General features: G+C 36.6%; 1 pseudogene; it reads left to right on the plus strand.

Moving 5' to 3' along the window:
• The first annotated feature begins 3330 nt into the window (after positions 1-3330).
• Positions 3331-22975, plus strand: part of LOC133779805 (S-norcoclaurine synthase 1-like) — a 147618-nt pseudogene continuing 127973 nt past the window's right edge.

The raw sequence follows: 22975 nt of genomic DNA on the forward strand, positions 1-22975 counted from the left end.
ATGTAATGTTTAAATTCCTCTTTTGTAGGTGGTTTCACTTGTGAATACCAATTTGCTTTGCATTACTAGATTGGACCTAATCACTTGAAAAACGATCAAGAAAATGAAGGTCTAAATTCTTATATTGTACGTTATGTATGGAAGTTAGGGGGCCTTGTAGCGGGAACGACATACTAGACTCAGCCCTCCTACATGCAAGCCCAAATTGTTAAGGCTCATTCACCTAAGTTGGATTTGATTGTATTAAGTTAGTTCTAATTGAACCTAAATTAATTGATTAGTAACACAATAATTCTAAATATTTAAAGTGGATTTAAATGGGTATTTTAGAATTAAAAGAAATTTATTCCAAGGTTTATTAATTATTTTAAATAATACAAAATCCTCTTTTATAAATTTCACAAGGAAAATACTAAATTAAAATAATGAGCTTTAATTTTTGAAATTCGATCTCCACCGTTAATTTAACAAAGTTAGAGTTTAGTAAGGTCTTATGACACTTTGATTATGTCTCCCTACGGATGGTGTTCACTGAACTTTTAACAAGGTTAAATTTCTTAGGATAGATAGTTATAGATCAAACCCTTATAGACTCATCCCTACGGTGACTATGAGAAATAAGTCTATAATAATTGAAACCGTGGGTCTAGCTCATAAATTTTGAAATAATTGGATTCCGTGACTTTGATTGAATAGGAAGGTTATTAATAATAGCTTTAGAATATTATTAATTGAGATGTTGACTATTTTTAACTAAGTGAATTTGTGATTCTCGCCTACCGTGACACATGTATTCATGGCTAGTTAAAAAATACCATAGAAATAATAGCTATGTGTTTTTTTAGTATTTTACATATCTATGCATATTTTATATGTTTGAGCTATTTCTGAATATTTGTGTTATTGAATATTTGTTAAACAATGCATTGATTTCCACTTATTGATAATTGTATCTCTATGTTGAATCTCATTATCTCCCTTCTCTCCAAGGAACTTCTCACTGGAGAGAATTTTCCCAAATGGAAGTAAAACATCAACATTGTGTTGATCGGTGACAACTCCAAGTTTGTTATGACTGAAGTTTGCCTTAACGTCCCTGGTGATTTATCTTCAAAAGAATCAAGGGAGAAGTACAAGCATTGGCTCGCTGCCAACAACAAAGTCAAGGTATACATTCTAGCTAGCATGTTAGACACGCTAAGGACGAAGCTGGAGGATGTTGAAACTGCCTATGAAATCATGGAGCAGCTTCTGGAAATGTTTGGACACAAATCTGGACAAGCTCATTTCGAGGCAACGAAGAAGTATGCTAATGTCAGGATGGTGCCTGGAATGCATGTTCGTGATCACTTCATCAAGATGACAAACTACTTTCAAGAGGCAAAATTGCACGGAGCCACCATAGACGAGGAAACTCAAGTGAGGCTTATTTTGAATAGTCTTGCTCCCAGTTGTCTTCCATTCACCACCAACTACTTACTAAACAAACTGAAGTACGGAATAACTCAACTCATGAATGAGCTTCAAATGTTTGAAGGTATCATTGGTGGACCAAGTAAGTGACATGACAAGAAGCCTGCTGCTGCTACTGAGGTCGCTCCTGGAGAAGCTAACTTAGCTTCATCCTCGAAGAGCAACAAGAGGAATAAGAGAAAGAACTAGAAGGGCAAGGCCACAGCTACTGCAAAACATGTTGGGGCAAAACCTGTTGCTAAGAAAGCCAAAGGAGCATGTTTCCACTGCAAGGAGACTCGGCATTGGAAAAAGGATTCCCCAACTCTCAAGGATAGAGAAAACCAAGGTAATTGTCAATCTTTTGTCTTGGATGCATGTGTTTTGGAAGATGATAATTTTGTGTGGATCATAGATTCTGGATCTACTAACCATGTATGCACTTTTTTGCAGCTACTTAGCAATTGAACACCAGTAAAGGAAGGCGAGCTGAAGCTTAGAGTTGGAAATGGAGTGTTCGAGAATGGTTAAGCAAGAGGAAAAGCTCGTCTAAATTTTTGAAATAAATATTTAGTTTTAAATAATGTTTATTTTATTCCAAACTTTAGTCGGAATTTAATTTTAGTTTCTTTATTACATCAACAACATTTTGCTGTAACTTTCACAAGTTTAATATATCAATTTCATTGAATGGATGTGAATTGTGTGTTGGATGTATGGAAAATGGGCTATACCTTTTATGACCTATCGAACCATCCATTTTTAATAACGAGTTATTTAAGGTAGCAAGATCTAGGACCATCAAATGACAAAATATCGATAACGATAACATGACATATCTTTGGCATCTTCGACTTGGTCATATTAACTATGATGGGATCAAAATACTAACAAAAGTTGGGCCTTTGAGAGAACTCACAATGGGTGACCTACCTGTCTGTGAATCTTGTCTCGAGGGTAAAATGATCAAGCATCCATTCTCTGCAAAAGGAGAAAGGGCCATAGAATCACTAGGGCTGGCTCATTCAGATGTCTGTGAACATTTGAATGTTCAAGCGAGGGGGTGGTTATGAGTATATCACTTTCATTGACGACAACTCGAGATACTCGTGTCTTAACCTAATGCATAGGAAATCTAAAACATTTGAGAAATTTAAAGAATTCCTTGCAATGGATCAAAACCAATTAGGTAAAACGTTAAAGATCTTGCGATATGATATGGGTAGAGAATACATGGATGTGCAGTTCCAAGATCATTTAGCTGAACTTGGGATATTATATCAACGGACTGCCCATATACTTCACAACAAAATGGTGTTGCGAAGCATCAGAATCGCACGTTAATGGAAATGGTTCGGTCCATGATTAGTTCTTTAACTCTCCCGATCTCTTTTTGGGGACATGCCATATAGACGTCGTGTGACATTTTAAATATTGTGTCGTCTAAAGCTATCTCCAAAAAACCCTTAGAACTATGGAATGATCGCGAACCTAGTTTACGTCATTATAGAATCTGAGGGTGTCCCGCTCACATCCTAAGGAAAAAGGAAGGAAAGCTAGAACTGCGAACTAAAGTTCCCTTATTTGTTGGCTATCATAAAGGTACTCAAGGTGGTCTGTTCTATAGTCCACAGGATAAGAAAGTGTTTGTTTCTAAAAACACTACTTCTCTTGAAGCGGACTACATGTCTAATTTCAAACCTCGTAGCAAAGTAGTCTTGGAAGAATTGCAATCTAACTTAGCTATTCCTACTATTCTAATTCCATCAACGCAAGTTGATGAAAACGAAAAATATTCCTACTGATCTTCCTCAAGTGACGCAAGTCAAGATTAACGAGGAAAAACAAGAAACCTTAGTTCTGGTTCAGACAGTTACGATGCATCGTCGTAGTGGGAAGGTTTCTCATACCCCAATCCGCAATCGTATGGATGGTGAAACCAACATGGTCATTGGGGACACACGTGACGATGATTTGTTGTCTTTCAAACAGGCAATGGGTAGTGCTGATAAGGATCTTTGGCTTGAAGCCATGAAACAGGAAATGGAGTCCATGTACTGTAACTCTGCCTGGGATCTTGTAGAAGCACCTAGTGAATTTAGGGTCATTGGGTGCAAGTGGATCTACAAGAAGAAGAGAGGAGTTGATGGAAAGGTCGAGACTTACAAGGCTCGACTCGTGGCAAAGGGTTATACCTAGAGAGAAGGAGTTGACTATGAAGAAACTTTTTCTCCGGTTGCCATGCTAAAATCTATTCGCATACTCTTATCCATAGTCGTAGCTCTTGATTATGAGATTTGGAAAATGGACATCAAGACAACGTTCCTTAGCGGGAACCTAGAGGAAACCATTTATATGGATCAACCAGCAGGGTTTAAAGTAACTGGACAAGAAAAGAAAGTGTAGGTCTATTTATGGACTTAAGCAAGCTTCACGTTCCTGGAATCTAAGGTGTAATGAAATCATTAAAACCTATGGCTTTGAGCTCTGCGTTTAGCAACTCCAAGAAAACAACATTGTGATATTCTTGATTTTTTATGTGGATGATATATTGCTCATTGGAAACAATGTCAAGAAATTATCAGACATAAAGAATTGGCTGGGAACTCAATTCCAAATGAAGGAATTGGATGAGGCCAGTTATGTTCTTGGTATCCAGATTTTGAGGGATAGAAAGAATAAAACTTTGGCTCTATCTCAAGCAACTTACATAGATAAGGTGCTTGAGTGTTTCACTATGAAAGATTCAAAGAAAGGATGTTTACCATCCCGACATTGAATCCATCTTTCTAAAAAGCAATCTCCACAGACTTGTAGAGTCCAAGAACTTTACTTAGCTAGTTAGATATTAGTAATAATAGTAATAGTAGTAGTATTTTTATGACTATGGATTTTGGTTCAGACCGGGATTTAATTGGACACTCGTAGTAACACTTATAGATTTTCTAAGTTTAACCTATAGTTTAAGAATATTAACTTTAACCTAAGGTTTGATTAATATGTCTGATATTGATGTTAGAGAATATATATTATTGCTCAATGGAAAAGTGGAAAAACCAAAAATACAACTCTATGCAAAGAATACAATGGACTAGACGATAGATAAATAGGTTTACAACTCAATGACCAACAATACAAGTAAATGTAGAGAAGAGAGAAAGAAGAGAATTATTAGAACTAAAACTCTAAAACAAGAGATACCAATAAATATGTAAATAGAAATAGCAGAAGAGGATTGCAAACTCAATACAATAATAATACAAGAAGAACTACTGAATGAAAAAATCAATGGAAAACACAAACTCACACTCAACCAAAGTGTAGAGTAGTGGGGATCACCAACTTGAACAAGGTTCAAGACCTTTGTCCAAAAGCTTATTTCCCCCTATTCTCTAAGCACTAAGGGATCTCTCAAGGAAATAACTCTCTGGAATAATCAAGCCTCAAGGTGTATTTTTCAGCCAAGTGCTTTGTGGATGAAAAATGGTGTGTCTTACAAGTGAGCATTAGGCTCCTATTTATAGAGTTTGAGATACCCCTTTGAATTTCAAATTCCACCAACCCTCATGGCTGTTACCAATGTTTAATTGGATGTTTATGGAATTAAAATGGAGATTTGGGAGCTATTTGGGATGTTAGAACCGTTCAATTTGGAAAAAACTAAAAATTCACATAGGCTGTCAGCCTCACTGGCCGCGGCCACGACTTTTCAGTGGCCGCAGCCACTGGCTTCTGTCCCCCAGGCCGCGGCCCAGGCCATTTTCAGCACAAAAAAGTTATTTTTCCAAAACGTTCCAAAATGTCCCAAATCCTTTCCCACATGATTTTGTAACCTCCAAAAACCTATTGGGAGTTAAAAACATGTCTCCAATAGTCATATATCATCATGACTTTGTGAAATCCAATCTCAAATGTTAACATATAATATACACATTATTGGGTAATATTTGGGAGTTACAAATTTGTAACTAATTTTGTAACTCCAAAATATGTCACATTTGGGCACATACATGTGTCTAATTTTTGTGACTCTCGATAATATGTTACAAGGTGTGACAAATCACATTTGTGTGAAAAATCACATTTTGTCACATTATTTAATCTAATATTATATTATATGAAATAATATAACATTCCCCCACTAGATTAAATAATCACTTTTTGTAACACTTATTTAATCAATCAAACATTATATTAAAATATAATATTCCCCCACTTGATTAAATAATCACTCTCTATAGAAACCTTTGCATTGGTGCATAAAGTAAAATGTCTTTCGACTTGAATTTTACCTTAGTGTAATTATCACAAAGTTTGTTGAAATTTTGGTTGCCGAAGCATTGAACCACTATCCCTTGATAACAAATCGGTGATAACACACACACCTTTGCTGTGTTCACTTGAGACCTCAATGTCTCGCTTTTGCACTGTTAATGGCCATGTGCACATTCCATTCACAGACTTTTCTTGAAAATGACTTCCAATTCTCATGAGGGGCGGCACCACCCCTAGGTCTATATAGGTAGAACTCTTACAGTATTTTGTTACCCTCATTTTGGAAAATGACTTCAAGATTGAGTTTTATTAAAAAACCTTTCGATTTTAACCCTCATTTTGGTAACACACTAGTACTCATATCTCAGATGGGACAAAATTTGAGTACTACTATCTATTCACTTGATTGACTTGTTATTACCTATTGAACCTAATACTAGTTTGGTTACTAGTATTAAGAAAGGTTACCATCAACCGTGAATCTCTTTAGGGAGTCTAAGTCCCACCCCTTGAGATGTAGAAATGATTCCATTTGAATCATTTCTTTTTCTCATGCATGCATACTTAGACACTCTCATTATTTTATTCAAACTTTGTTGCTAGCCATAGTTTGATTAAAATAGTTACCCCTTTAAAATAGTGATTTTGACCATAGTCAACACCCCCACTATTTTATAGTTTAATATCCAAGATAAACATTTGAATATTAATTCTATAAATCTCTTTGTTTCTAAAATTCTCCTTTATGTTTTAAATTGATTCTTTCTTGAATAAAAATATTACAAACAGTAACTTTAGACACCAAGCATGTCTAGATTTATCCATTCTATACACATACAGCCAATGTGATTTAAAATGTGGAATTCCAAATCACCTATTTGATAGGATGACCAAATTAATCAATTGATTAACAACAAAATAAATTGATTAACTTTGGAGCATCACCCCCACATTTCTCACATAGTGATAATAAAATATCACTTTAAAATAGAAATCTCTTCATTTCTAATAAGTCAAATATCCTCCAAGATAAATCTAGACCTATGATTCTCAAAGTTCATCGTGAGTCCTTAAACTTCATGATAAACACTCAATAGATCAAGATAAAAAAACCTCAATGTTTATCTTGATTCATTTACTTGCTTAAGCAAGGCACACTTATTTGAAAGCAACTTTTACTTTTAGTTGTCTAAATAATCTCAAAATCACTTAAACAACTTTTGTGTATTTTCTAAGAGTCACTTTGAGATTCTTTTGAAAACATCAATTTGACAGCCATTGATTTTCTCATCAAAATCAAAATAAAAATTTCAATTTTTAAACACTTTAAATCAAAGAAAATAAACCCTAATTGATTTATTTAAACACTTTGATTTCTTATGTTTTGTTTAAAATTATCTCCTCATCGAGATTAATTTAAACATATCACCATCTTTAACCAAAATTGTAATGACCCACTACTCTAGACTATTTGGACCATTAACGAAACTATACATAAAACTTACATTTTTACGAAAATACCATAATTTATTGAGTAACTTGCAAAATAAGAGTTATTTACAAATAAACAGAATACTAAGAAGGATTATGGGATCCCATTGTTTTTAAAAACAAAAGATGATTTAAAATAAAAGACATTACATAATTGGTGCGGAAAATACACATAAAATCATAAAAACATAAAATGAGACTACATCCTCGAATCGAATAACGCTCGGCCCCTTGACTCCATTCACCATCGATACACATCCTCTAAGCGTCACGAATCTTACCGACTCTAAAGCTTATTTTCCTGCACATAAAACAGAAAGGAATGAGCCTAATGCCCAGCAAGGAAAATCTAACACATAGTCATACACATAATTTCATAAGAAACATAAAGACTTAACATAATACATATAACATACACTTATTATAATGGCCATTATTACTTGGGGTCCCATAGACTAAACAAGCATATGCCCTTGGGATTAATGGGGTCCTACTAGCTAAGTAGGTCATATGCCCATAACCCATTTGGGGTCTTGTTAGCCATATGGGTCATATGCCCAAGCCTACAAACATACATACATATCATAACACATTTAATAACATAAAACATATAGATAACATAAGCACATAACATATTGATTCTAGCCTATTTTCCTTACCAAAGTTACCGGGATATGTGGACTGAGTTGGGACTTTTTGGAACACTCCTAAAACCATAAGAAAGAGTGAGTCTAAAGAAAGGAGATGAAATGAAAGAGATGGAACGACTAAACCATTTGAGAAACATGCTTACCGAACTTATGTGCTCAAGAACTTAGATTCCCTAACCAAAATGAAGATTAAGGTTAGAGATTGAGTAGAAGACTATGAGAAAGAAAATAACATAATACAGAAAGGAACTAGAGTTTTGGTTACCTCAAAGACTTGAAAGACCAATCTACACCTCCACCGAAATACTATAGAACTCACTTCCGAAAGTGTTTGATAAGCTTATGATGTTTAAGCTTATAGTTTTTCCCAAACCAGGTGTTTACACTCTCACACTCACTTAACACTAGCAGCTTCTGAACTTAGAGCAAATGGTGAATAATGGCTGGGTACTAGGTCCTATTTATAGAGTTTGGCAATGAAAATATCTTGATTTTACTTGAATAAAAATAATGGATTTTTAGGTGAAAATCATTTGAATAATCGTTCAGCAGAGGCTGAAGACTCGTTCAAAAGATGCTGGACTGTTGAAGGAGTTTGAATGGCTGAAAGGAAATGAATTCAAAAACGTTTGAAAACATACTGGAGGAGGCGATATATCGCCCCCTGTAGGCGATATATTGCCTGGGCCAGTATGCCCGAGGCGACCGTGCATCGTTTCGTGTTTTCCGTATTTACGTGCTGCAATATATCGCCCCCTATAGCTGCGATATATCGGCACACGCTGAATAATTAAACACGAAATTACACATTTTTAGCTAAGTTTGAATGGAGTAAACAGCCTTGACTAAGCCCTCAACGTACTCAAAGCTGCTGACTGACCCTATAACATTCAAACTTTACTCCTTATTAAATTAAATCCTCAAAAATCTTTAATCCTTAATCACCATTCATAACATGTGCTTAAAATCCTATTGGTTGATGTCTAAACCTTATAATATAATAAATATAATCCTTAATATCAGTCACATTAATCAAACCTTAGGTTATACTTAATATTCTTAAACTATAGATTAAACTTAGAAAATCTATAAGTACTACTATGAGTGTCCAAATAATTCCCGGTCTGAACCAAAAATCCATAGTAACAAAGATAACACTAAACATACTATAATACTACTAAACAATTAGCTAAGTAAAGTTCTTGGACTCTACAATTCTCCCCTACTAAAAAGAATTTCGTCCTCGAAATTTACTTACCAAATAACTCCGGATACCGGCCTTGCATGTCCTCCTCCAACTCCCACGTTGCCTCGCGTTCAGAACTATTGCTCCATAGGACTTTGACTATAGGAAAGCTCTTGGACCGTAACTGCTTCATCCCTCTATCTAGGATGCTAACCGGTCGTTCCTCGTAACTTAAGTCTTTCTGGAGCGCTATGGTATCGTACTTGGGGACGTGAGATGGGTCTGACACATATTTGCGTAGCATCGAAATGTGGAAGACGTTGTGACTATCGGCTAGTACTGGCGGTAGGGCTAGTCTATACGCAACTGGTCCCACTTTGTCCAATATCTCAAAAGGACCTATGAATCGGGGACTGAGCTTGCCTTTCTTCCCGAACCGCTTGACACCCTTCATAGGAGATATCTTCAGGAAGACTTGATCTCCAACTTGGAACTCCACATCGCGTCGCTTGGTATCCGCATAGCTCTTCTGACGGCTTTGAGCAGTAAGCATACGCTGTCTAATATGCGTTACTGCTTCTTGTGCTTGTCTAACAGCTTCAGGCCCTAGAAGCTGCCTTTCTCCTACCTCGTCCCAGTGCAACGGTGATCGGCACCTTCTTCCATATAGCAACTCATAAGGTGCCATTCCGATCGTCGACTGGTAGCTGTTGTTGTATGAGAACTCGATCAGTGGTAAGTACTTGTTCCATGATCCTCTGAAATCAAGTACACATGCGCGTAGCATATCCTCTAAAATCTGAATCGTACGCTTGGACTGCCCATCTGTCTGAGGATGGAAAGCTGTACTAAGACTTAACTTAGTACCCATGGCTTGCTGTAAGCTTCTCCAAAATCTTGACGTAAACACTGATCCTCTATCTGATACTATCGTCTTGGGGATTCCATGCAATCGTACAATCTCTTGGATGTAGATGTCTGCATATTGGTCTGCCGTATAAGAAGTCTTAACAGGCAGAAAATGAGCCGACTTGGTTAGTCTATCTATGACTATCCAAGCAGAATCATGCTGCTTATTCGTCTTTGGCAGACCCGTTACGAAGTCCATGGCTATATCGTCCCACTTCCATTCCGGTATGCTAAGCGGTTGCAATAATCCTGCAGGCCGTTGATGCTCCGCCTTCACTTGCTGGCATACCAGACACTTAGATACATACTCCGCTTTGTCCTTCTTCATCCCTGGCCACCAATAGACTGCCTTGATGTCATGAGTCATCTTGGTAGACCCTGGATGAACTGAGTACGGGGTGTTGTGCGCTTCTTCTAGGATTGTCTTCTTAATACTTTGATCGTCTGGCACGCATACCCGATCCTTATATCTCAATAAACCTTGACTGGATATTGAGAAATCTGTAGTCTTGCCTTCTCTGACTACATCCATGTGTGTTGCTAGTGTGCTATCATGTCTCTGACCAATCCGTATGTCCTCTAGCAGATTCGATTGGATAGACAAGTTAGCCAGCTTTCCTATAACCACTTCTATTCCGGCACTGATAAGCTCCTGCTGTAGCGGCTTTTCTATTCCGGATAAGGCTGCTAGGTTCCCATAACTTTTTCGGCTAAGTGCATCGGCAACTACGTTTGCCTTCCCCGGGTGGTATAGGATTTCGCAGTCGTAATCCTTTACTAATTCCAACCACCGGCGCTGCCTCATGTTAAGCTCCTTCTGAGTAAAGAAGTATTTTAAACTTTTGTGGTCCGTATAAATCTCGCACCGTTCTCCGTAAAGATAATGGCGCCAGATTTTTAACGCAAAGACCACCGCTGCCAACTCCATATCGTGAATTGGATAGCGTTGTTCATACTCCTTTAACTGACGTGAGGCGTAGGCTATCACCTTGTCATTTTGCATCAGTACGCATCCCAATCCTAACTTTGATGCATCACAGTAGACAACGAACTTGTCGTTGGGTGTTGGGACACTAAGTACTGGTGTTGAGCAAAGCTTATCCTTAAGCAACTGGAAGCTTTCCTCACACTTATCACTCCAGTTAAACTTTTGTTGCTTCCGGGTCAGGTTAGTGAGTGGAGTGGCTATCTTAGAAAAGCCCTTTACAAACTTTCTATAGTAACCTGCTAGCCCTAAGAAGCTTCTTACTTTTGATGCGTTCTTTGGTCTAGGCCAATCCTTCACGGCTTCTACCTTTGATGGGTCTACTGCAATTCCGTCTTTTGATATGATGTGCCCGAGGAACGCCACTTGTGAAAGCCAAAACTCGCATTTCTTGAACTTCGCGTAGAGTTGGTGTTCCTTCAATCGCGTCAAAATCATCCTCAAGTGTTCCTCGTGCTCCACTTCATCCTTGGAGTAAATTAAAATGTCGTCGATGAACACAACGACGAATTTATCCAAGTAGTCTTTGAAGACCCTATTCATTAAGTCCATAAACGCGGCTGGCGCGTTAGTAAGACCAAAAGAAATAACCAAGAACTCGTAATGTCCATAACGAGTCCTAAAGGCTGTCTTAGGGATATCTTCTCCCTTTACTTTGAGCTGATGATACCCGGACCGTAGATCGATCTAAGAAAATACAGTTGCGCCTCGGAGTTGATCAAACAAATCATCAATCCGAGGTAGCGGGTATTTGTTCTTAATTGTTACTTTATTCAGCTCTTGGTAGTCTATGCACATGCGCATACTTCCGTCCTTCTTCTTCACGAATAGTACCGGAGCTCCCCATGGTGAATGTCTTGGCCTAATGAAACCCAAGTCTAGGAGTTCTTGTAGCTGCGTCTTTAACTCCTTGAGTTCCGTAGGTACCATCCGGTATGGTGCCTTAGAGATAGGCTCGGTGCCCGGTACTAATTCTATCGTGAAGTCTATTTCTCTAGTTGGCGGCAATCCTGGCAAGTCATCGGGAAATACTTCTGGAAATCCTTGTATGACTCGAACATCTCCAACCTTAAGTGATGTCTCCTTCTCCACATTCGTGATGTTGGCTAAGAATGCTTGACATCCTTTCTCCATCATTCTCTGAGCTTTGAGAGATGACACTAACGGGGTGCGTAGTCCTGAAGCTTGTCCCATGAAGTAAAGTTTCTATCCGTCAGGAGTCTCGAACACCACCTTCTTGCATTTGCAGTCGATCGTTGCGCCATGCCGTGCTAGCCAATCCATGCCTAGTATGACGTCGAAGTCTTTGATCACCAGCTCTATCAGGTCTCCTTCTAGTTCCTTGTCCTCAATCTTGATTGGTACGCCTCGTACAATTCGTGATGATAGAACTACTTTGCCCGAAGGTAACTTGGTTGCAAACCTAGTTCTAAATCTTTCACTAGGTTTGTCTAGTTTATCTATCATTCCTAACGAAATATACGAATGAGTGGCTCCCGAATCAAATAATACATGACATAAATTATTGAGGATGGAAACCTGACCTGTGACCACCTTGTTGCTAGCATCCGCCTCTCCTTGGGTTAAAGCAAAAACCCGAGCAGGAACCATCTTTTCGTCCTTCTTCCCTTATGGCTTTTGCTGAGGACAGTCTCTTTTACGATGCCCTTCTTGACCACAGTTGAAACACTCCTTGGTGTTGGCGCGGCATTCTCCAGGATGCTTCTTCTGACATTTGGCACATGGCGGATATTCCACGTAGCTCGACCTATTTCCCCCATTATTTGGTCGTGCCCTTTTATTGTTGTCGGCTTGCTTGTTGTCAGGATGCCTTCTCTTCTGTCCATTACCGTTGTTGTTGGACTGATTGTTGCCGCTATTGCTAGACTGATTGTTGTTCCGACTGGCCTGAGGTTGGCTCTGCTGTCTGGGTTCAGGCTTACTGGCTTCTTCTTTGCTCACGTTGGCCTGCAACCTTTCTACTTCAATTGCCGTCTCAAGAACGTCGGCATATGAAGTGTTTCCCGGGTTTGCTAGTTTCACCCCCATCTCGATCTTTGGTCGGAGTCCTCTCACGAATTTGTTCACCCTCAGATAATCGGTTGGAACTAACTCTGCCGTGAACTTGGCTAAGAGGTCAAACTGACGAGCATATTCTGCCACTGTTAAATTCCCTTGCTTCAGATTGGTGAACTCCTCAACTCTCGTAGCAAGTACCGCTGAATTGTAGTACTTCTTGTGGAAGAGATCCACAAATCGGGTCCACGTCATGGTGGCAGCATCATGGGATTGCTGGACCAAGTCCCACCATATCCTGGCATCTTTCTTGAGCAAAGACGAGATGCAGGATATGCGGTCTGCATTACTGAGGTTCATGTGGGCTAGGATCGGCTCCACATTTCTTAGCCATTCTTCTGCTTCAAAGGGGTCCGTAGTCCCTTCGAAGTTCGGAGCGTGCTGCTTGCGGAACCTCTCGTACACTGGCTCCATGTGCTGTACAGGATATGGAGCGTAATTCGTCATAGGCCATCCCCCATATGGACCAACTTGTTGGGGTGCTGGGGCCATTGGCTGTGGCTGTGGCTGCGGCTGTGGCGGAGGCTGAGGCTGAGATTGAGCCTGCTGGCGTTGTTGCTGCAGAAGTTCCTCGACTTGTTGTCGCAGTCTGGCAATCTCTGCAGTGTTGTCGGCTGGCTGTGCCGGCGCGTTGCGGCGAGCAGTAGCACGCACTCCCCTTCGGCGAACGGTAGGGACCGCATTGGTCGCTGGAACATCGTTGGAGGCGTTTCCGTTGGTGCGTGTGGATCTTCGGAGAGACATCGTAGCAGAGTTCTAACAGTTGAAAGAAACATGTTAGAACTTTTCCTAATAGGCTCTAAGGCAAAAACTTATTCTAAAACAAACATAACTCGGACCTATTTATTATGAATTCTTATGAAAAATTATATAGGTCTTTATTTATTATTAGAGCGGGTTTCTATACTTAGAAAAACAAGTCATCTTTATTTTCTAAGTGTGTTTCTAATCATCCTATATGACTTAATTCTCAGGCTCGAAACTTATCTTTGTTCCAAAGTTAACCATATTGAGGGAGGGCTGGGATCAGTAAAATCGTTCCCACTACTAAGGCCCCCTAACTCTCAATAAGGAAACCAGGTTCATTGATTTGTATCCACCCTCACCGAACTTAGTCATTATTCATTTTATTTAGTATTTATTATGATTGCGAAAATAGAATCAAACTCACACATGATATTCAAATAGCATGTTTATTCATTTGGAAAAAAATTTCACTTATTACAATCAAAAGTAAATAAAACAAATAAAAACTACTAATCTAAAAATCGGGATCTTCTACATCCGATCCGTCATCTAGCATATCATCATCTATTTGTTCATAATCATCATTGTCATGAGCATCAAAACGTCCTATAGGAAGGTTGGTGAGAATCCTATTCTTTTGCTCATTGGTGAACTGAAACTCAATTTTTGAGGTGAACCTAACTAAGAGGAAATAGTATCTCATTGCTAAGGGTAGTTCATCCTCCTCATGCATCTCTTCCCATATCTCTTCTAATGCTGCTATTACAGAATGAAAATCTTTAAACAACCTAATTACTAATACATATTGCTCGGTTGATCTTAGCATTATTTGTTTAGCCTCTTGAAGGCCACCTATCTCTTGGTGAAACAAAAGCAACCTTCGAGTAATCCTTTCTAGGGCTCCTACGGTGTTTCTTGGCTCCCTTATTCTTTTTAAGGCCTTAATGGCTCGGATATCTTGGTAGGTTAAAGCTCCGTTCATTCTTAACTGAAACATAAACACTAAAGTTGTTAGCTATACACATAAGTAAAGTAACTTGTAACTTAAACACTTACTTGGCGGTCCGATTCAGAGCTTTGAGCATGTGTATCGAGGAGAACTTCATGCGAAGGAACCGTTGCTCTGATACCAACTGTAATGACCCACTACTCTAGACTATTTGGACCATTAACGAAACTATACATAAAACTTACATTTTTACGAAAATACCATAATTTATTGAGTAACTTGCAAAATAAGAGTTATTTACAAATAAACAGAATACTAAGAAGGATTATGGGATCCCATTGTTTTTAAAAACAAAAGATGATTTAAAATAAAAGACATTACATAATTGGTGCGGAAAATACACATAAAATCATAAAAACATAAAATGAGACTACATCCTCGAATCGAATAACGCTCGGCCCCTTGACTCCATTCACCATCGATACACATCCTCTAAGCGTCACGAATCTTACCGCCTCTAAAGCTTATTTTCCTGCACATAAAACAGAAAGGAATGAGCCTAATGCCCAGCAAGGAAAATCTAACACATAGTCATACACATAATTTCATAAGAAACATAAAGACTTAACATAATACATATAACATACACTTATTATAATGGCCATTATTACTTGGGGTCCCATAGACTAAACAAGCATATGCCCATGGGATTAGTGGGGTCCTACTAGCTAAGTAGGTCATATGCCCATAACCCATTTGGGGTCTTGTTAGCCATATGGGTCATATGCCCAAGCCTACAAACATACATACATATCATAACACATTTAATAACATAAAACATATAGATAACATAAGCACATAACATATTGATTCTAGCCTATTTTCCTTACCAAAGTTACCGGGATATGTGGACTGAGTTGGGACTTTTTGGAACACTCCTAAAACCATAAGAAAGAGTGAGTCTAAAGAAAGGAGATGAAATGAAAGAGATGGAACGACTAAACCATTTGAGAAACATGCTTACCGAACTTATGTGCTCAAGAACTTAGATTCCCTAACCAAAATGAAGATTAAGGTTAGAGATTGAGTAGAAGACTATGAGAAAGAAAATAACATAATACAGAAAGGAACTAGAGTTTTGGTTACCTCAAAGACTTGAAAGACCAATCTACACCTCCACCGAAATACTATAGAACTCACTTCCCAAAGTGTTTGATAAGCTTATGATGTTTAAGCTTATAGTTTTTCCCAAACCAGGTGTTTACACTCTCACACTCACTTAACACTAGCAGCTTCTGAACTTAGAGCAAATGGTGAATAATGGCTGGGTACTAGGTCCTATTTATAGAGTTTGGCAATGAAAATATCTTGATTTTACTTGAATAAAAATAATGGCTTTTTAGGTGAAAATCATTTGAATAATCGTTCAGTAGAGGCTGAAGACTCGTTCAAAAGATGCTGGACTGTTGAAGGAGTTTGAATGGCTGAAAGGAAATGAATTCAAATTTTTTTGAAAACATACTGGAGGAGGCGATATATCGCCCCCTGTAGGCGATATATCGCCTGGGCCAGTATGCCCGAGGCGACCGTGCATCGTTTCGTGTTTTCCGTATTTACGTGCTGCGATATATCGGCACACGCTGAATAATTAAACACAAAATTACACATTTTTAGCTAAGTTTGAATGGAGTAAACATCCTTGACTAAGCCCTCAACGTACTCAAAGCTGCTGACTGACCCTATAACATTCAAACTTTACTCCTTATTAAATTAAATCCTCAAAAATCTTTAATCCTTAATCACCATTCATAACATGTGCTTAAAATCCTATTGGTTGATGTCTAAACCTTATAATATAATAAATATAATCCTTAATATCAGTCACATTAATAAAACCTTAGGTTATACTTAATATTCTTAAACTATAGATTAAACTTAGAAAATCTATAAGTACTACTATGAGTGTCCAAATAATTCCCGGTCTGAACCAAAAATCCATAGTAACAAAGATAACACTAAACATACTATAATACTACTAAACAATTAGCTAAGTAAAGTTCTTGGACTCTACAAAAATTAATAAAGTTCTCTTTTATTCACCATTGGTGTAAAGATTAAAAATTGCTTCTCCAATTTTGTAATGTCTCCTCATTGAGATATTCAATATTTAAGAATTATTGTCACTAAATAATTCTCAAATATTTTCTCTTTTGACCATTCTTTAGACTATAAGTCTATTGAGTAAATATGTCATCTCATACTTTTTTTTTTTAATCCACTTTGATCCATTTTTCTTGCAATGGCAAGACACTACCATTAAAAGATGTAACCCCCCTTAGCTTCATCTTTTCTTATCTCATAAAGTGAGATGATAAACACTTAAATGGGAAATTTCATTTCTCAAATAATTCCTTTTATTTACCAAATAAATGGTAACTCATCACATTGCAATAATATAGGATAAACATATTAACATCTCACAAATGTTTGCATGATTATATTTCAATATAATTTCACATTGTTGTCAACTAATATGGCTCTTTATTAATATGAAACATGAATTAATAATATCATACACATATGATTTCACATTTCTATTGATTCACAAAATCAATATATAGGCATGTCATATAAAACTCATATAGTTGTCATTCAAATAATTTCCCATTAACACAAAATAGGACAATTCTATGACATGCAAGCATATTACCCAATAATCTACTAGATTATTTACACATTCATCACATATCATAAAACTCAAGACATTAAATTATTTTCTAATCTAACCACTAAAAAACAAAGGAGATTAGAAAACAATGAATCTCATTTTTAACATTTTCTTCTTCTCATTTCTATCACTACAAGAAAACCATTAGATCTTCTAAGAAAACCAAAGAAGAACATTACCTTATCTTACCATCTTTGGATCCTCACAACATCTCTATGGTTTCTCCTTCCATTGAAAAGGAAAGGTAAGCTTTTGATTGTTAGAGAATATATATTATTGCTCAATGGAAAAGTGGAAAAACCAAAAATACAACTCTATGCAAAGAATACAATGGACTAGACGATAGATAAATAGGTTTACAACTCAATGACCAACAATACAAGTAAATGTAGAGAAGAGAGAAAGAAGAGAATTATTAGAACTAAAACTCTAAAACAAGAGATACCAATAAATATGTAAATAGAAATAGCAGAAGATGATTGCAAACTCAATACAATAATAATACAAGAAGAACTACTGAATGAAAAAATCAATGGAAAACACAAACTCACACTCAACCAAAGTGTAGAGTAGTGGGGATCACCAACTTGAACAAGGTTCAAGACTTTTGTCCAAAAGCTTATTTCCCCCTATTCTCTAAGCACTAAGGGATCTCTCAAGGAAATAGCTCTCTGGAATAATCAAGCCTCAAGGTGTATTTTTCAGCCAAGTGCTTTGTGGATGAAAAATGGTGTGTCTTACAAGTGAGCATTAGGCTCCTATTTATAGAGTTTGAGATACCCCTTTGAATTTCAAATTCCACCAACCCTCATGGCTGTTACCAATGTTTAATTGGATGTTTATGGAATTAAAATGGAGATTTGGGAGTTATTTGGGATGTTAGAACCGTTCAATTTGGAAAAAACTGAAAATTCACATAGGCTGTCAGCCTCACTGGCCGCGGCCACGACTTTTCAGTGGCCGCGGCCACTGGCTTCTGTCCCCCAGGCCGCGGCCACAGGCCATTTTCAGCACAAAAAAGTCAATTTTCCAAAACGTTCCAAAACGTCCCAAATCCTTTCCCACATGATTTTGTAACCTCCAAAAACCTATTGGGAGTTAAAAACATGTCTCCAACAGTCATATATCATCATGAATTTGTGAAATCCAATCTCAAATGTGTAACATATAATATACACATTATTGGGTAATATTTGGGAGTTGCAAATTTGTAACTGATTTTGTAACTCCAAAATATGCCACATTTGAGCACACACATGTGTCTAATTTTTGTGACTCTCAATAATATGTTACAAGGTGTGACAAATCACATTTGTGTGACAAATCACATTTTGTCACATTATTTGTTCTAATATTATATTATATGAAATAATATAACAATTGATGGTGATATTTATTATATTATAAGGTTTAGATAGACCCAATAAGAAAGTAACACTTGTCATTTGTATGTTTAATGATAATTAAGTATTTTTGAGGAATAAGTTTATTAAGAGTAATATTTGAATATCCTAGAGTCTGTCAGCAGCTTTGAAAACATTAGAGGACTTAGTCAAGGCTGTTTACTCAATTCAAATTAAGCTGAAAATGTGCAATTTCGTGTTTAAATATTCAGTGTATGTCGATATATCGCAGCTATAGGGGGTGATATATCGCCGTACGGGGATACGAAAAGCATGTAACTTCGCACGATCACCTCGACGAGCCTCGGGCATGCTGGCCCAGTGATATATCGCCTACAAAGGGCGATATATCGACTCCTTTAGTGTATTTTTGAATATTTTTGAAAACGTTCTCATTTTAATCTCTAACCTCTTGATAAGTCCAGCATCTTTCTGACCGAGTCTTCAGCCTCTGCTGAACGATAATTAAAATATTTTTCACTTAAAAAGCCATTATTTTATTCAAGTTAAATGAAGATCTTTTCATTCTTGAACTCTATAAATAGGACCTAGTACCCAACCATTTATTCATTCATCAAGCTAAGTTAAGAGGCTGCAAGCTGCTAGGTTATTTTTTAGAGTGTAAACACTTGGCTTGGGGATTATAAGCTTAATCATTATAATCTTACCAAACACTTGGGGAGTAAGGTTTATAACACATTTCAGTTCAAGGTTTAGATCGGTCATTGAAGCATTCAAGGTATTCCAAACTCTAGTTCATTTTGGTATTGTTTTCCTTAAGTTCTTATAGTTTTCTACTCAGCATCCTAACTCTATTCTTCATTCTTGGTTAGGAAATCTAAGATCTTGAACATAAGATTCTTGGTAAGTATATTTTTTATGGTATAGTTCTTTCATTCTTTTCATCCCTTTCTCTTTAGTATACTCACGTTTCTTTGATGGTTTATAGGAGTGTTCCAAACTCCCGAATCTGTTCTCATATCCTGGTATTTTGGTAAGGAAAATAGGATAGGATTTTATATGTTATGTTAAGTGTTATCTTATGATTTTAAGTGTTATGTATATGTTATATTATGTATGTTTGTAGACTTGGGCATATGACCTGTATAACTAGCAAGCCCCAATAAATTTATGAGCATATGACTTGCTTAGCTAGCAAGCCCCACAAATCTAATGGGCATATGACTTGTTTAGTTTACGGGACCCCAAGTAATAATGGCCATTATAGTATGTGTGACATATGTTATGATATGTTTTAGTATATGTTGATACAAATATTATGTATATGATTTATGTGTTAGATTTTCCTTGATGGGCATTAGGTTCACTCCTTTATGTTTATATGTGCAGGAAAATAGCTTTGGTGGCGGGAAAGGTTCTTGGAAGCTTTGGGGATGTGTATTGAGGCGGGATGGAATTGATGAACCGAGCGTTCGATTCGAGGATGAAGTCTCTTTAAATTTTATATGTATTTTTCCGCACTTTATTATGTAATCCATGTTATTTAAAATTATGTTATGTTTTTCTTTTAAAAACAATGGGATCCCATATCCTACTTTAAAATTTATGTAGTTTAACATTTGTTTTTATAAGTTTTAATGAAGTTATGATTATTTCACTTGTAAGTTTTATTAAAAATTAGTGTCTATGTATAGTAGTCATTAATGGTCCAAAGTCTAGAATAGTTGGGTCATTACAAGACTCCTAAAGAGGAAGATAATATGAGAAGGATTCCTTATACATCTGCAGTTGGAAGTCTAATGTATGCTATGTTGTGCACTAGACTAGACATCTGTCATGCAGTGGGAGTTTTGAGCAGATACTGGTTAAACCCAGGAAGGGAACAATGGATAGCGGTCAAGCACATACTAAAATATCTTCGACGAACTAGGGATTATATGCTAGTCTACTCGGGTAGAGTTCTGAACTTGTTAGGCTACACCGATTCTGATTTTCAAACTGATGTCAATGAAAAGAGGTCAACTTTTGGAATGGTGTTTAGTCTTGGGGTGGAGTTGTGATATGGAGAAGCATTACGCAATCCACGTTCTTAGATTCTACCATGGAGGCTGAGTACATAGCTGCTTCTGAGGCAGCTAAGGAAATAGTATGGCTGAGGAAATTCTATACAGATCTTAGTGTTATTCCAGAAATGGATAAACCTCTCATTGTATATTGTGACAACAATGGGGCAATAGCCAATCCTAAAGAACCTCGAAGCCACAAAATATCGAAGCATATAGAGAGGAAGTACCACATCATCAGAGAATATGTGGCAAGGGGATAAGTGAAGGTCATGAAGATTACATCTGAGGACAATCTTGCGGATCCCTTCACAAAGACATTGAGAGAGATAACTTTTCTAAAGCATATAGAGGGAATGGGTTTGAGAGAAATGTCGCATTTGTTGGGTTTTATGTCTTTATAAAACCGCATTTCTTATGTAATTCATTCATTATCAATAAAGTAGTATAAGTCATTTTGTTCAATCAAATTGTGTTGTTTACGTGTTTTATTACATGATTAATTATTATTAATACAAACGTTTATAAAATCCCGAACATATATATAGTTACAATTATAGTGACTCGGTCATAGTGGATTATAATGGTAATTATATGTTCAAAAGCATTTTGTCCTAAGGTTAAATCAGTACACTGGATTTTTATTGATTGGGTAATCTACGATAAGATCTACTTACACATCTGGTGTGATGTCATATCCAGGACATTGACCAAGTAGATAAGATCGGATGTATTTTTTTACATTAGAATTGACTGATATTGATTATTGACAAGATAAGTAAATATCATTATTATCTAATCTAATTATATCACAACGTTGACCATAGGTCAATTCAATGTTAAATATGAGTGATTAATATTCTGCTAATTGTATTATTCAAGTTTTTTGATTTGTTCGTTACCAGCTTACCCTAAGGACTAGCTCATACTTACATATTGGAGATTTGGTAGTATAATTGAGTGGGAGTATTTATCATGGATATGAAATCTATAGCTTCTGTTTAAGAAGTGAAATGATGATTTTCTTATAGCTTGGTTCAAGTGTTAAATGATAGAGTACCCATTTCTGTAATTAAATTTACGGAAATATCATTTACAAGGAACTTAGTGAGAGTTAAGGATAAAATAACAATGAGGGGTAAAACGGTAATTTGCGCCCGTCTCATTATTAGATCATGTATAGATGATTGAATGACAATTATAGTTATAACAATCGATAACGTATTTATATTTGGTGTAAAACGTTAGATGAATTGAAGAGTGCAATTATGAGTCTATAGTGGAGTCACAAGGAATTAATCAGGTAGTGAGATTATTTGTTGTAAACAAACTCACTGTAACTTATTGGAGCTTGAATTCATGGATACATGGTCTCTATGTCATCTCTTATCAAAATGAATCTAGTAGTCTTGAATAATTAATTTAATTATTAATTATAAAAATATCACATTGACTAGTTCAATAGAAATAAATAATGTTAAATAATTTATTGATATTTTATGAGAAAATAAATAGAAGAAACTTTGAGGTTTTTATTACAAAATCTCAAAAAGAGAGTATTATAGTCAATTGTGACAATTTTGTTAATATTGATAGATTGCTATTTATATTAATAAAATGAATTAAATAAAGGTCAAAATTATAATTGGTTAATTTGGACAAGTATTTAATTAATTATAATTATTAAATAATTAAAATAAAACAGGTAACTAAAACTTATTTTATGTCATAGCTAATTTCCTATATATACTAGTGTTATAAAATGCATTAGGTCAAATGAATTTGACAAGGTGAAAATTCATTATTAATATTCTATACCCAGCCGCCCACTCTCTCTTAGTTTTCTCTTTAGGAATTCTCTTCTCATGTGTTGAGACTTGCACACACAAACACTTGGTTGTTTTAGAAAAAGACTTGGAAGACTGTGGTTTTGTTTCAAAGCGGTTTGGATTCCTTGCAATACCTAGCATTCAACTAGGACAAAAGGTTAAGGAATCCAAAGGGTGTAGTCATTGTTCCGCCACACATCTTGTAAGTACTCTAATGGTTCTATTATTGTATTTACGTGTCTCTGTATGAAAATCACTTCTATGCATGCAT

Source organism: Humulus lupulus, chromosome 5, assembly GCF_963169125.1.
Source record: "Humulus lupulus chromosome 5, drHumLupu1.1, whole genome shotgun sequence".
Lineage (NCBI taxonomy): Eukaryota > Viridiplantae > Streptophyta > Magnoliopsida > Rosales > Cannabaceae > Humulus > Humulus lupulus.